Raw genomic sequence first — 12,755 nt, 5'->3', positions numbered from 1 at the left:
TGTCAAAAATAATCTTGTTTCACCACCCTGTTTGCAGCGATCACCATTTGGTAAAGAAGTCAACCGCATGCTACCCTAGTTTGAAATCTGAAAACGTATTACATTTTCATGGCCATTGTCCACATGCCAGGTTTCCAGATTCCACTGGATTTCATCCACGTGGGTCTTTTTTTCCACTGGCTTAACTAAAGGAACAATGGAGTGAGGTGCATGCTGATTGCTCACAACATTGACCGTGAGGGCATCCAGTCAGAGCGTAATTTGTTTTGTTTTTAGTCACAGAGTTTCACAGCACAGAATAATAATAATCTTTATTGTCACAAGTAGGCTTACATTAACACTGCAATGAAGTTACTGTGAAAAGCCCCTCATCACCACATTCCGGCGCCTGTTCGGGTACACGGAGGGAGAATTCAGAATGTCCAATTCACCTAACAAGCACGTCTTTTAGGGCTTGTGAGAAGAAACCGGAGCACCCGGAGGAAACTCACGCAGACACGGGGAAAGCGTGCAGACTCCACACAGACAGTGACCCAAGCGGGAATCGAACCTGAGATGCTGGCGCTGTGAAGCAACAGTGCTAAGAGGCCCTTCAAGTTGATTACAGTTCTATTAATATATGAATGATTAAACGTGATTTTAATAACTCATTTTGAAATTGTGTCAAATGTATTTGACCTTATTCATGGGGTGGTGGTGAGTGAACATGACTACTTTCAGTCTTGCAGCCCACTAAGGTGAAGAAAAGCCACTCTAGCGGCCAACTCACTTAGCCTAGGGTGCCCATCACTGTTTTGAAACAAATAGGTGCACCAAACTAAATCATTTCTCTCAGTTCAGTCTTCGTACTGGTGGCACACTAAACTCCCAGTTTGGAATAAAGCAGTCTTCTGAAACTGGAACACGATGTGATAAAGATCACTTCCTTGTAAACCGAGGTCAAACTTATTTTGGGAAGGCATAAATTGAATCAAATTGAGTTTACCAGGTCTAATGAGGAAAACGGAAAAGCTTATTCAGTGTCTGTGATTTTATTCCCTCTGAAATGGTGCGTTTGAACTGGTGCATACCCACTCTCGAGGGGCCAGTCGGGGCTCTTTCCATCCCGTCTTAAAACAAGACATGTTCTGTAGCACGTCATGTCGACAAATAGTACCATTCTGGATATCCTGAATCGACAGTTGGGGATGCATGAGATGCAAAGGAAAAAGGGTAGAATGCTTAAAAATACTTGAATTACACTTCATTTTGACTGCTTCAAAATGTCAAAGATCACCAAATAAAATCCCTAAAAAAAATTACTTGCTGTGTAACACTCAAGACAATATAAACAGTTTTCAATGGGCATAATTTTTTTACTACCTTTATGGACACACCTGAAAATATTTAAACTGTTTAGCATTTGCAAAGCATCAGAAAATGATTACAGTGCAGAGGGAAGCCATTCAGCATGTTGCGTCTGTGCTGAATCTCTGCAACAATAGGTTATGCAGCCCCATTCCACTCCCACACCGCACCCCCCCCCCCCCCCCCCCCATCCGTGCCTCGTAGCGCTGAAAATTCTCTCTTCAGATGCTTATCCAAGTCCCTCCTGAAAATGATGACTGAATCTGCTTACACCACACTCTGCCATCCTAACCACTTGCTGCATAAAAACCGTGGGATTTTCCGGTCTGCAAGCTGCTTTTTCCTGGGCGGCGCGCCCTCGCTGGTAGCGGGGTTCTCTGTTCCTGCCACCTGCCAATCGGATTTCCCATTGTGGCCACCGCAAACCGCTGGGAAACCCTTGGGCGTGGGTGCGCTGCCAGCGCGGCAGGTTCCCATTGTGGCCACGCCACACCGTATGGCGTGGGTGCATTGCCGGTGGACCGGAGGATCCGCCCGACGGAGAATTCCGCTGTATATTTATAAAGGTCAAAATTGTGGCTCTATAAAGCAAAGGCTCCTGTGGGCATTTAAAAACTATTTCTCAACCTGCTCTACCACCTTCCACAATTGGTGCACATGCACTGCCAGATCTCTCTGTTCCTGCGCCCCCTTTCAGAATTGTATAATTTATTCTATAGTGCCTTCTCTCATTCTGAAGTCTATCATTATCCTTCCCACAGTTGACAATGCTGACAGGTTTTACGTTATCAGCAAATTTTGACATTGTGCCCTGTACGCCCAACTCTAGGTTATTAATATATATCAAGTAGCGCTCTTAGTATCGACGCCTGGGTATTCCCACTACGTAGCTTCCTTCAATCCGAAACATTTACCTGTTTCCTGTCACTCGGGCTAATTTCATACCCATGCTAACCACTGTCCTTTTTCTTTCATGGACGTCAATTTTGCTGATAAGCCTATTATGTGGCACTTCATGAAATGTCTTTTGGAAGTCCATGTTTACCAACCAACCCACCCTCAGCAACTCTGTTATTTCTTAAAAAAAACACACTCATCGAGGCACGTTAAACACAATATGCTTTTAACGAATTAGAGCTGGATTTCCTTAATTAATCTATCGATACCTGTCCTAGTGGCTGTTATATTTGCCCCAGATTTTCCTATCTATAAAATTAGTGAGGTAACTTCTTCTTCAAAACATTTCCACACTAGCAGTAAATATTCTGTAATTGTAATCGATACAACAAGTTCATGCTGTGATGAATGATAACTGTACAGCTGTACCTTACCTTTAATGTGATGGCCCCTTTAAGACCGGGCTTGGAACCCTGGGGGAGTCCGCCTCTGGCTCCACCCCCAGGAAACTGTATATAAGGTTACGTTTAGTGGGCAGCGTGCTGTGACCACACTTCTCGGCAGCTGTCTAGTTTTCTGGTAATTAAAACCTTTGAATTACCAATCTTCTCTCCTGTGTTGTAATTGAGGGTATCTCACATGCCAAGTTGCAGATAACCAGCAAAGTTTAACAACAGCATAACTCAGTTTTAACCGATGGTGAAACTGGTTCAATCCTTTTGCAACATCGCCAGATGGTTTCAGACTTATAAAGTCTTCTCAGCAAGCAGATGACTGTTTCTACCCTTTTCCTAATGGAGTCAGCGTCAGGGAGCGTCATGCATTAAGAACGCAACCGATTCCAATCAATGTTTACAGCATGTTTGTTAGACGCTGTTGCAATATTGCTGTCATGTGTCTTTAACAATTTGAAAGAACATCCTTTTTATTTGAAACTATTTGATTAAACGAGCAACATTTACTTTTGGCAGATTCCGCGAGTCTGGATAACTTGTACTTAATTGACCGTACTGGCTGAGAATATTCATGGAGGCCCTACCTTCTCAACCTCGCCCCTCGCCTGTGGTGTAGTGACCCTCAGGTTAAATCACCACCAGTCAGCTCCCCCCTCCCCCCCCCCCCCCCCCCCCCCCCCGGTCAAAGGGGAAAGCACCCTATGGTCATCTGAGACTATGGCGACTTTGCTTTTTTACTTTACTTGATTTTTTATGCATTTTTTGCATGTCACTGAACGTCTGCAGAGCATCCTGAAGGGGGAGGGTGATAAGGTCGAGGTCATGGTACGTGTTTGTACCAATGGCATAGGTAGAAAGATGGATGAGGTCTTGCATCAGGAATTCAGGTAGCTAGACTTGCAGACTAAAAAGCAGGATCTCTCGGGTTGTAATCTTTGCATTACTCCCAGTGCCACGGGCCAGCAAGTATAGAAATAGGAGAATAGCAAAGATGAATGTGTGGCTTAAGAGTTAGTGCAGGAGGGAGGGTTTTAGATTCCTGGACCACTGAGACAGTTTGTGGGGAAGGTGGGACCTGTTCAAGCAGGGTGGTCTACATCTGAACCAGATCGGAACTAACATCCTTGTTAGTGGATTTGCCAGTGGTTGGAAGGAGTTGAAACAAATTTGGCAGGGGGAGGGGACGCAGACTGTGAGCAGAATAGAGGCACAGTAAATAACAGATAAACAATCAAGTCAGAAAGAATACAGCGGTAATAAGTTTCAGGAGAATAAAACAAGGCTGAATGTCCTCTACTTGAATGCCCGGAGTATCACAGGTAAAACGGAGTTAAGGGCGAGGGTTGAGACATGGAATTATGATATAGCAGCCATCACGGAGATGTGGTTGAGGGAGGGGTAGGATTGGCAGCTTAACATCTCAAGAGTCAGAATGTCCGATAAGAGAGGGGGAAAGAGAGGGTGAGGCACTGAACTATTAGTTAAGGCAGGGGTGGGCAAACTTTTCCGTGCAAGGGCCACATTCAGAAATTCACAAAGGGCCGCATAGTATATTAAGTAAAATAATTACTTCACCCGGTTATGATTCTGGGCGCCTCATATAGAACATAGAACAGCACAGAACAGGCCCTTCGGCCCTCGACGTTGTGCCAAGCAATGATCACCCTACTCAAGTCAACGTATCCACCCTATACCAGTAAGTAACCCAACAGCCCCCCCGCATTAACCTTAAAAAAAATTTAAAAAAAAAAAAAAAAAATTTTTTTTTAAAAAAAATTTTTTTTTTTTTTTAATGACTTGGTGGGCCGCAGAAATACCTTTGGCGGGCCGCATGCGGCCCGCGGGCCGTAGTTTGCCCACCCCTGAGTTAAGGAGTCAATTACTGTAGTAAGGAGAGATGGCATCTTGGGGTGGCAGTGTGGGTAGTGTTTAGGAATAGAAAAGGGACAGCCACATTGCTAGTTGTTTATTATAGACCCCAAGATAATCAGCAGGAAATTGAGGAGCAAATATGTGCACAATTGGCAGAAGTAGGTAAAAATAATAATCGGGGAATTATCATGGGTGATTTCAACTTTCCCAACATTAACTGGGATAGTCATTGTGTTAAGGGCTTAGCTGGAGCAGAATTCATTGAAATGTATACAAGTGAACTTTTTAGCTCAGCATGTGGAGGGTCCATCAATGTACAGGGTTCATCACTTTTTCTGGAACATACCTCGCCATTCACCTGAGGAAGGAGCTGCGCTCCGAAAGCTCGTGTTTGAATCAAACCTGTTGGACTTTAACCTGGTGTTGTAAGACTTCTTACTGTGCTCACCCCAGTCCAACGCTGGCATCTCCACATCAGGGTTCATCAAGGGATGGATGATGCAGTGCTGGACCTAATTCTGGGGAATGAAGCGGGGCAGGTGGGGTTGATGTAATGGTGGGGGAGCATTTTAGTGAAAGCGACCGCAACATGGTGCAATTTAGGTTTGTTATGTACAAGGAAATAGACAAATTGCAGAAAAAGGTCTTGGATTGGGGGAGATCAGACTTTAGTAAAATACGGCAGGATTGAACTAACCAAGCTTGCTGTCAAGCAGACTTTGGAACACGTCACGTTTTTATTTTACTGTCATTTTAATGATCCTAAACATCACTATCTTATAAACCCCATAATAACAACAGCAATTGGGGCATGAAGAGATAAGACTCATTGAGAAAGAGCACAAGAGTTATGAAAACCAGTAAATACAAAATTCACAAGAACATGACATAGACATGGAACATACAGTGCAGAAGGAGGCCATTTGTCCCATCGAGTCTGCACCGAACCACTTAAGCCCTCACTTCCACCCTAACCCAATAACCCATCCTAACCTTTTGTGGACACTAAGGACAATTTAGCATGGCCAATCCACCTAACCTGCACGTCATTGGACTGTGGGAGGAAACCGGAGCACCCAGAGGAAACCCACACAGACACGGAGAGAATGTGCAGACTCCACACAGACAGTGACCCAGCAGGGAATCGAAGCTGGGACCTTGGCGCTGTAAAGCCACAGTGCTAACCACTATGCTACCATGCTGAGGCAGAGGAAAAATACATGGGGGTGAAAGAGACGAGGAGAGAGTGGGTAAACAGACGAACGGATAGACAAGTGTTCGGCAATTTTGATTCAAAATTTATTTTTCTTACACACGTTTTATTTTTTTAATGAAAGGTTAAGGTGTCCTCAGTATTAGTACCAGGCTTGAATCAAGTTGAGTGGACAAAGAGAGGGTGGAAGGTTAAAAAATGAGGCAATCAGGTTAAATGGAGGAAAGGATGTAGGTAGGGTGGATTTAAGGGATAGTGGGTGGGCTGAAACAGGAGTGATTGCGAAGGTGGTGATTTAGCATGGCATTGTGCAACAAAGTAAGAAGCCACAAAAGCTGTAAATCGTATTAACCTGTTAACCCCTCCTAACCCAAACGTACCCTGAACAAAAAACGGTGGGACAGGAAGCAGCAGAGAAGAAAGATAAAAGCTGAATAGTCAGAAAGAATTATCAATACATAGGCGGCACGGAAGAAAGTAGTTAGCACTGTGGCTTCACAGCTCCAGGGTCCCAGGTTTGATTCCCGGCTTGGGTCACTGTCTGAGCGGAGTCTGCACGTTCTCCCCGTGTCTGTGTGGGTTTCCTCCGGGTACTCTGGCTTCCTCCCACAGTCCAAAGATATGCAGGTTAGTTGGATTGGCCATGATAAATTGCCCTTAAGTGTCCAAAAAAAGGTTAGGTGGGGTTATGGGATAAGGTGAAGGTGTGAGCTTAGGTTGGATGCTCTTTCCAAGAGCTGGTGCAGACTGGATGGGCTGAATGTCTCCTTCTGCGCTGTAAATTCGATGAAATTGAACATAGATATCAGAGATAGGTGAGTAAGCTAGGCTACTTGACTTAAGTGAAATTCCAGGAAATTGGTGAATGTAACTTTCCATATCTCCATTTCCATATCCTCTTTTTCAATATCTCGGTGCAGATATGCTCTGCAGAATCCACGCCACGATCAGGTATCATCCCAGAGCCTTATATGCATCTAACCAACTTGGTGCCCATATTCCACGTAGCATGTTAAAAGATAGACAGGAACTGGGTGCATCTCACCATAGTTGACAATCACAAAAAGTAGTTTTAACCATGCGGAAGGACCGTTTGCTAACTTGACCAACAGAAAATGAAAAAAATTTGAACTAACAGAGGCTAAAAGTGTTTAAAAAATATTGTTCATGATAATGTTAATCTGTTATAAGGAACTTCCTTTGTGAGAGGAATATCATTGTTAATGTCAAACAGGATCAAACTCAAGTATAGATCTCTACCAACCTTTAACACAGTCAAAAGTGAATTAACATTAGAATATAGAATTCAATTTTTAAAAATGCAGGACGGATTTGACCAAGCATTGTCACAGCCAATTAGAGCTCCCAGGTTAGAACTCCATTAAACCTGCTGAGCTAAGTTACAACTGGGAATTCTAATGGAGACACTACGCAGGTAAATTAATTGGATCAAAATTAAACAGATGCCTTTTAAAATAAACTTGACAACCCTGTACTCATTATTTGGTGTGAGAGAAAGTTTTCTCGATAAATAAAAGTCCAAAGCTTCATTTGAACTTCAAGAAATTACTTTCAATAATTATGGATTAGAACTACAATTTTCAGGTGCAGACCCACGCTTGGAGCATCTGGCCAATCAATTGGATGCAACTAAAGCTCCAACATTGAGCATCTTTTCATCTTTAGGATGAGACATTAAGACAAGGTCCAATCTTACCCCCTCAGGTGGATATAAAAGATCCCACGGCACTGTTTTGAAGAAGGCAAGTTAGCTCCGATGTTTCGGCCAACATTCATCCCTCAGTCAACATCTCACAAACTGATGATCTCTTCACCATCAAATTGCTGTTTGTAGGAACTTGCTGCAAGCTAATTGGCAGTCCTGTTTCCTACATTTCAACAGTGACAATACTTCAAAAGACTTAATTGGCTGGAAAGCACTTTGGGATTCTAGATGTCATGAAATATGCAAACGCAAGTCTTTAGTTTCTTAATTTAAAAACAAATTGGGCTGCTGGCCCGACCCACATCATTTATCGACAGTTCAACAAATAGGAAAGTATAATCTCACAAGTTACTGCCATTAAATGGCAGCCTGCATGCTTTAAAAGAGAAGATTGTGGGCAACAGGATGTTTCAATGATCCCTGATCTTTGCCTTGTACCTTTCCTCAAGGGGCAAAAGAGAGGAGCACTGCAGAAGATGATCGCTCAATCACAGACTTGCAGGCACAGTTGAGACTTCCACCTCACGTGGTTCAGAGAAAGCCAGAGGGGCCTGCAGGCGGAGGTGCACGCAGTCGTAGTGCTCAGGAGAAAGTGAAGGTGGATAGGATGATCTCAGAAGCAGTTTATCGGGATGAGAACTCGCACAGAGTCCTCTTACAGAGGGTGCAGATGAAGATGTCAAAGGACCAGCATAAGTGACAACCCACAAAGCGTTTTTAAGTGCACCAGCCTGCCTCCAGCAAACCCACATACAACATCAAAGAGTATGGAGTAATCCAGCTCCAATTCACCTGCTGTCTTTTCACAGAGCCTTTCCAAATAGTGAATATAAATAGGTTTGGCACGTCTGCTAGTTTTCATAATTATAGTGATGTAACCCATTGATGGGGATTATTTAGTTGTCAGACTATCAGATGGAAGGGGTGTGATGGTGCTCTGGGAAGAGGAGGGAAGACTGAGGGGAAGTGGGCTTTTCGATAGCACAGTTGCTTCATAGCTCCAGGGTCCCAGGTTCAATTCCCGGCTTGGGTCACTGTCTGTGCGGAGTCTGCACGTTCTCCCCATGACTGCGTGGGTTACCTCCAGGTTCTCCGGTTTCCTCCCACAGTCACACAGTGCAGGTTAGGTGGATTGGCCATGGTACATTGTCCTTAGTATCCAAAAAAGGTTAGGTGGGGCTACTGGGTTACAGGGATAGGGTGCAGGCGTAGGCTTACGCAGGGTGCTCTTTTCAAGAGCCGGTGCAGATTCGAAGGGCTGAATGGCCTCCTTCTGCACTGTAAATTCTATGAATCTTAATTTTCTGTATCAATGTTTGGCTGCATCCTTCCTCTGCAACTTGCAATTCCCCACCTCCTTCGTCCTCCTACTCCCCGTTTTCCCTCAGGCAGCTCTAAGGCAGTTTCCATTGGCGTTGCAAGATTGTTTGCTGCACGATGGTAAATCTCCGCAATCCCTTTGTGCTGCAGTGGAGGACTCCTCCTGAACTGCTCAGGGAGCGGGACTTTCCAGCCCTTTCTGCTGGCAGGATCTTCCAGTCCCTCTGAAGCCCCGCCCCCGTGGCAGATTTTCACACCCCGTGGTTCAGGGAACCATGCAAAACGTTGCAGACATCAACCGGGACCAGAAGATCATGCTTGCGGCCAATGACAAACTGGTGGAAAACACCCTGGGGGGTGGGGGGTGGGGGCAGGCAGAGACCTGCATAACCTGCTGCCTGCGCTCATGAAAATGTTGAGCACTGATTGATTGAAAGCATTTCCTGTTGAGTGATCTGTGATGTGGGAAAGGAGAAGGATGCACAGCTTCATGACTGCAGTCCATGATGCCCTGAATTTGCAAGAATTTAGTAATACGGCGCAGAAGGGGGTCATTTAGCCTATATCTCGAATCCCGACACTGCAGAAGGAGGCCATTCGGTCCATCGGGTCTGCACCGGCCGGCCGAAAGAGCACACAACCTAGGCCAACTCCCCCGCCCTATCCCTGTAACCCCATCTAACCTGCAAATCATCAGACATTAAAGGGCAGTTCAGCATGGCCAATCCACCTAACCTGCACAACTTTGGACGGTGGGAGGAAACGCGAGCACCTGGAGGAAACCCACAGACACGGGAGAACGTGCAGACTCCGCACAGGCAGTCACGCAAGGCCAGAATCGAACACGGTCCCTGGTGCGGTAAGGCAACAGTGCTAAACACTGTGCCTGCACCATCTCCCCAAGTGAGCATCATGGCTTAGTGCCATTATCCTGCCTTTTCACCCCCACCATCACTCATTCAACTGCAAATTGAATCATAATTTGCTGCCATCCGATCAAGATGGCTTCTTCTGAAATCACTTTGACCCTTTGAATTCATGTAACCAAGTTAATAACAATTCCATTAGAAATCTCAGTTGGTCTGCAGAAATGCAACAGTCACAAACATGGCAACTGCAGCTGCGGACCAATCAGCGCAAGGAAGGAAGGAAGCCGAGTTAGTAAACGTTGCATCATTTCGGAAAGCTTTGAAAAAAAAAAAAATTGCAGAAATTCGACAGTGACAAAAACATGCTTCCACCCCCGGCTTGCAAACTGAACCTTATTCCTGTAAGGAAATTTACAAGACCAATTTTGATTGCCATTCCTCTGATTTCCACACACACGCACACCATTTTATTGGAGCGATCTTTTATATATGCCTGTTAAAATGTGCAGAGCTGAATATCTCTCTTCTTATCCCATTCCACCTCTCAAGTAACGTTTTACAGAGCTATTGGAAAACGTTTCAAAGTCAAATATCATGCACAATTGCCACTATCCTCAAGAGTGAATGCAACAGTCATGGCTGTGAGAACGGATCTTAATTTTAAATATTTTGGGGAGAATATTGTCTCATTCTCCAAGGAAGGGCAAACATGCGGAAATTTTTAATTAAACTGGGGAAAGGTTAATGGAGACCCTTGGTGAAATTTTCTCATATTTTGACAAATTGTCAAGCATGGCCCTCTCCAGCTGCAAAGCCCGGTTTCCCCTTCAGCTCTCGTGTCTCGTTGAGTAAAAAATGAATGGGGGCGGTTTGTGCGTCATTCTGGTGGGGCGGAGTCTGAGACTGGCAAGGCCGGCTACACAGAGATCAGGGCGTCATCTTTAAAGAGCACCCAGTTCAGCACACACACTGACCAGCCCCCAGTCACCCACAAGCATCAGGGGGCTCCTTTCCCCCACCCTCCTTTCCCCTCTTCGGAGGCATTGGGTAGCCCTCTCTCGTCTTCACCACCCTTTCCAGGCCTCTCTCTCACCCCACCCCTTTTGCAGGGCATCAGGGCAATGAGTTCCCCCCATCGCCAGTCTCGGGGGCACTCTTGTCCCCGCCCCCCCCGCCCCCACTCATCACAGGCATCAGCTGTCCGCAACATGCATAAAGGGGAACCACTCCCATGGGGTTGTGCAGAGGGCCCACCTCTGGCACTGCACCCAGGATAGGTTGGGACTGCATGGTTGGCACTGTGCCAATAAAGTGCTAATCTCTGCTGGGGCATATCCCTTTCCCCTGAAGGGGGGGGGGCTACACCTATCTTTGCGTCCCCAGGGGATCCTCTCGACTGAATCTTTTTCCAAAAACTGCTGTATGCCTTTCTGATGTGATGTCATGGTGGCAAAGGTTGAATATTCAGTGAGGGGTGGGGATATCATGTGACAGAGGGCTAAATATATTAAAATGTATACAAAACCCTCGAGGCCCTCGCCCTTCGTGGGCATGGACCTCATAAGGTCAGTGGCGAGGGGTATGAAAAATGGGGAAATACGATTCTCTCTGGATCTTCTCCCATGTCAGTAATCCCGCTAATGCGGGATCAAAATTGCCCTCCCCCCCACCTTGTCTGGAAGAGTTGAGATATGAAAGAAGTGAAGCTGCTAAATGCATGCATTTGTAATGAAGTTACGGTCAAGTGGTTTTATAACTAGTATAAGAGGGTAACTTTGTTTCTTCAGCTGTTCAATTTCAAAACTTGGGGGTAGCAGGAAAGGCATGCAATGTTTTTTTGGAAAAAAGTAAGTTCAAGGACGTGCCGAGAACGACAGAATCAAAGATGAAATGGGAAAGAGGATGTGGAAGGAGAGATTTCGGAGCTGATTTTGGGTTGGCAGCGTGAGGAAGGCCTCCTGAAAACAGCTCTTGTGCTGGGAGAAGAAGGTGAAATTTGAATCAGCCAACCAGCCAAGCTAGAAAAAGTTGGGATTGCAAAAAGTAGGCTTGTTGTGAACTTTTTGAATTTCCACAGCAGAGTGGAAATTAATTTGAGAGGTTGTGTAAAATCGTAGAATTTACAGTGCAGAAAGAGGCCATTTGGCCCATCGAGTCTGCACCGGCTCTTGGAAAGAGCACCCTACCCAATGTCCACACCTCCACCCTATCCCCATAACCCAGTAACCCCACCCAACACTAAGGGAACTTTTGGACACTAAGGGCAATTTATCATGGCCAATCCACCTAACTTGCACATCTTTGGACTGTGGGAGGAAACCGGAGCACCCGGAGGAAACCCACGCACACACGGGGAGAATTTGCAGACTCCGCGCAGACAGTGACCCAAGCTGGGAATCGAACCTGGGACCCTGGAGCTGTGAAGCAATTATGCTAACCACAATGCTACCATGCTGTCCAATACCCTTATTAAAGTGACAGCAGTGTTGCCTTGGGTAATATTAGTGGATGTTTATGGTTAAATACCTATGAGGGACTGTTGCTTGGAAGGGGTTTACTTGTGGGTCTGTCGGAATGTTTTGCATGACTATTTTAACCGTATAACTATAACCTTTTGCATTAAGTTTTATTTTCTTCCTGCTAAGAAATCTTTTAATTCTAAATTTAAAAATTCCCAAAGTGCTACTGGACTTCTTGTTGCTGAGATCAGTACATTTTCTGCTTGTTTAAAGAATACACACACGCACACACAAACAAAAAAAAGTTATGGCCCATAAGCCAGGTTTCCCTCAGATTTGGTTCATTCAGCAATTAACACCTGCTATGGTCATAACAAGTCCCAAAATCAAACCACATAATTAATTATCATGTGCCTTTCATAATGAATCACAATATAACATTTTAACAGTTAAAAATTTTTGCCCAGCATAACTGCCTTGACCACATACACACTTGAAGGTATGATCATTGTCTACACATACTCCTTGGGATGGATTCCCTGCCATCAGGATTCTCCGTTGCACTGGCAGCCCAGGGATTTGCCGACGGCGTGGGGC

The sequence above is a fragment of the Scyliorhinus canicula genome, chromosome 20 (assembly GCF_902713615.1).
Source record: "Scyliorhinus canicula chromosome 20, sScyCan1.1, whole genome shotgun sequence".
NCBI classification, from domain to species: domain Eukaryota; kingdom Metazoa; phylum Chordata; class Chondrichthyes; order Carcharhiniformes; family Scyliorhinidae; genus Scyliorhinus; species Scyliorhinus canicula.
The sequence above is the reverse complement of the archived record's forward strand: the minus strand, read 5'-3'. Positions refer to the sequence as shown.